At 37.0% G+C, this 4,398-nt stretch overlaps 1 pseudogene; it reads left to right on the top strand.

The window, feature by feature from the left end:
* Window positions 1–2,181: 2,181 nt before the first annotated feature.
* LOC143596278 (AT-hook motif nuclear-localized protein 20 pseudogene) lies at window positions 2,182–3,260 on the top strand (annotated as a pseudogene).
* The last annotated feature ends 1,138 nt before the right edge of the window (window positions 3,261–4,398 follow it).

Genomic DNA, 4,398 nt, shown 5'->3' with positions numbered 1-4,398 from the left:
TGGAAGCTGCTATCATCAAAGATTACTTGTTTGTTGTTAACATAAGATCTCATTCAACAGTCAAAATCTAATTGTGAACTCTCATTTTGCATTGTAGGAGGAATCAACAACGGATCCAAGTCAAACTTCTGTTCGGCTATGCAATATTATTATATTACAATATGAAGGACAAAAATTGCATTCAACCACCAAACACAGACAGAAAACAAAAGAGTGCACCCACTACCTCATGCGCACGCTACCCCACACACCCCTCCAAACCCTAAATCCTAATTCCAAAGACCCTTTCTCTTCTCTCTAGTTTTTTCTTTTTTCACGATGGAATATGAGTGTGAATGAGTCACATGAGTCATCTTATACTAAACTTACTTGTTACGAAATATATACCAAATTAACTCCAATAATGATCTTAATTACTGGAACTTGTCACAATAGTCAAGTCCATATAGTAATACCAATAATACATCTACCTACATCATTAAAACAACACAATTTTTTCACTTGTCACTCAATTAGACCATCTACATAGGCTACAAGTATACACGCATTCATTTTTACAATTTTTCCTTAATAAATGATAAAATGAAAATTTTTCCTTCATGAATGATAAAATGTAAAACATGTTGGTAGGAATTGAACTCAATACCTTACTTTTAAATTGTTTATGGCTTACCAACTCAACTATGATTAATAGATGTTAGTATTCTCTTTTTCTTAATTGGTATAAATTCACAATCTTCCATTTTATTACTTTTAAAATGCAACTACAAATTATTATTACTAATCTCTATATTTTAGTAAATTATTTATATCTTATGAATCTATAAGATATGTTAATATGTATATTATTAAATTTAACTTTTTATTTTACTTTTAACCACCTGTGTATCACACGGGCTCTATCATAGTATAAAATATAGGTAAATGGGATTTTAATAACTCAAACAACAACTTATTGACAAATAATAATCTTGGAAAGTTACATAAATAGTTGCATTGATAAAACAATTTTTCAAAACAGTCATAAATTTAACCTTCATGAAAGTAGTATGCCCTTATTTTTGACGAACAGAAGCCATCACATCAGCTCTATCGGCTAAGATGACCAAGATTTAGCCCATAATATTTTGCCGTCGGCTAAGGCTTAGCCTACGGTATTAAAGGCTTAGCCTCTGGTTTTGGCAGTGGTTTTGACAACTAAGCACGTGCTTTGGCAGCTTAGGCTGAGGGGTGTGGGGGGCTTTAATGGGGGCTTTAATGAGGGCTCCAACCAATAATATTATGACGTGTGGCAGAGAGAGAAACTGGATAAGGGGGGTGTTGGAGCCCCCGTTGGAGCCCCTGGCCCTGGTGTGGAGGGGCTTCAGTGAATTTTTTTTTTATTTTTTTATAAATATATTCAAACAACGTATTATTAAAAAAACTCATAAATTATTAAAAAAACACACATTAATAAAAAAACACATTAATATCTAAAAATAAAATAAAAATGGGTGAAATGGGGTATAATTATATAGGAAAAATATTTTTTTTTTTTGGTTTGTTCGGCTCCCAACGGTCAAAAAACCATCAAAAGTTGTGCAGCCCTCTCTCTTCTCCCGCTAACCGGCTCACGCCTGCATTGTTTTTCACGCTAGCGCCCCGGTGGTGTGGTGTTAGCGCCTGGGGGCGCGAGCGGAGGGACTCTAGCGCCCCCGTTGAAGCCCCACACCCCTCAGCCTTAGCGAGTGATTTTGCATGATAGCTAAGGCTTAGGCTACACCTTTTAGGGACGGCTAAAATTTAATGACTATTTTTTAAAAAGTTTGGTAAAATAGACTATTTAGTAATTTTTCCATAATAATGTAGGCTTACAATTTGAGTTATAACATTAATTATAGTTTTCACTTTCACAATATAACTATATCAACTTGCAAAACAATCATATATTTATGATTGGTACCACTTTGTTTCTCTTATATAGGTGAGTATGAGCAAAATGGGGAAACTAACATTCATTATTAGTAAAACTAAGTATAAATCTATGATAACTATACAAATTGAAATGCCTTTGATAGTATAAATACATAAATAATAAAAAGTTAATAATGTCATTGATTAAATTACGAGTATAAATTATCATTGATAGATAGTTATGCTTTACATTATTAAAATCCAATCCTAAGACCTTTGTTAGAAACACCCTACCCACTAAAACCTAAAGAACAAGCCAACCAAATCCCACATAGCTCCAAAAGCTACCCAAGGGGTATTTTAAGATTAACAATCTGTTCTTTTCGTCTACACCACCACCACCACTGTTTCTTTGAACCTTTCCAATTTCTACAAATCATCTTTGATTTGTGAAGAAGTTCTTTACCATTAAAATTTGGTGCATAACATGTCAAATCGGTGGTGGAACGGGCAAGCTAACCTTGCTGGAATGGAGCCATCATCAGGTGGTTCCATGGCTCTAAAGAAGCCAGATCTGGGAATATCAATGAACGAAAACAACACAGGGAGCGAAGAAGATGATCGAGACAACAACAGTGATGTCGATCCAAGAGAAGGTGGGATCGAGACATCCAACAGGCGGCCTAGAGGCCGTCCTCCAGGATCAAAAAACAAACCAAAACCGCCTATTTTTGTGACCAGGGACAGTCCCAACGCGCTCCGTAGCCATGTCATGGAGGTGGAGAGTGGAACTGATGTAGCTGAGTGCATAGCTCAGTTTAGTAGGAGAAGACAAAGAGGGGTTTGTGTTATGAGTGCTAGTGGGACAGTCATGAACGTAACCCTAAGACAACCAACAGCTCCTGGTTCGGTTATGGCGTTACAAGGCCGATTCGAGATTTTATCTTTAACCGGGGCGTTTTTACCCGGTCCTGCTCCACCAGGCTCAACTGGCCTGACCATTTATGTTGCAGGAGGTCAAGGCCAGGTGGTCGGTGGGAGCGTGGTGGGCTCGTTGGTGGCGTCAGGACCGGTGATGGTCGTGGCCGCAACGTTTTCGAATGCTACATATGAAAGACTCCCAATTGAGGAAGAAGAGGAAGGGGATAGTGTGGTGCAGGCCGGGATGGGGAGTGGTGGCGGTGGGGGGTCATCGCCGCCCGTTGGGATGGGTGATCCGATGCCGGGGTATAACTTGCAGCCTAACTTGATCCCTAATGGTGGTGGTCAAATGAACCATGAAGCATTTGGTTGGGCTCATGGCCGACCTCCATATTAGAGGTAAATTTAAAGTGAGAATAATCTTAATAATATTTGCTATAACTAATGTTTAATAAGATGTAGTGTGATGTTAAAGTATCAGTTGTATTAATGACATCTCCAGAATTTGTATATTTTCACTCATTTCAGCGTATTATATTATGCCAGATTCATTTTTTATTTTTTAATTAATTAAATGCTTATATGCTCCCGAAATCACTAAATTATTTGCTTTCAAATTCAATTTGATTATTAAACAAAATGAATATCAAATCAGTCATTCTTAAGAGACCAATAACATTTTTAGTTTTAAGGGTCAACGCTATGGGCGCGGTGGATGGGATGATGAGGCGCGGAACACCGCCGTAGGGCGCCGTCGGTGGGGGCGCGGAAGGGGTTCCGGTGGTCGTGAAGATGGGCGCGGAAAAGGGGCTCTCTCTCCTCACACACACACACATATATATATATATGCATATATATATATATATATTAGGGCGCTCAAGGGGCATTAACCATAGCTGGACGGGTTTCGATGCCCCGTTTTTTACTAGGCGATGATATAGCATTAACGTGGCACCGTGGAGGGGCTTCGATACCCCTCACCATAGCATACAGCCTAATGAAATGTGATCAAGACATAATTGATATCGCTATAGATGCACATAAATGATAACAAACCTTTTTTTTTTTTTTTTTGAGATATGAAACTAAAATACATGATAAATATACTATAATTTAAATTTTTATAATTGTATAATTTTATTAAGTGTTGCAACTTGCAGTAATTGTTGAGGAATGGACTGATGAGAAAGTAATTGTTGAAGATGCAGGAGCACCCTTGGGAAGCAAGACATAATTGCTTCTTGTGTGTCTATACTTTAGTCACAACACCCTAAACCACTTCTTATATTATTAAAACTCTAATCATAAATTATGATAGATAAGATGTGAATGCTCACTTTATAATTTCTGATCACATTTAACTATGTTTTCATTCATCCACAACAAGAGTCTTCAAAACACATTGGGTTACTTTTAAAAGATATTAGATTTGTTTAGGCCTCTTTAAACACAAACTAACAATGTTACTCGTGTGTTGCGACGAAATAATTTGTCTTTGGCGGCAAACATCATTTTTATTTTTGTTATATTTAGGTATTATGATTAAATCAATTAAGAAGCATTATATAGGCTTTAATATTATAC

The sequence above is a fragment of the Bidens hawaiensis genome, unplaced genomic scaffold (assembly GCF_021521415.1).
Source record: "Bidens hawaiensis isolate Kalapana, Puna unplaced genomic scaffold, B.hawaiensis_p1.1 tig00046198_1, whole genome shotgun sequence".
Lineage (NCBI taxonomy): Eukaryota > Viridiplantae > Streptophyta > Magnoliopsida > Asterales > Asteraceae > Bidens > Bidens hawaiensis.
Note: the sequence above shows the minus strand (reverse complement) of the source record. Positions and strands in the feature narration are given on the sequence as shown.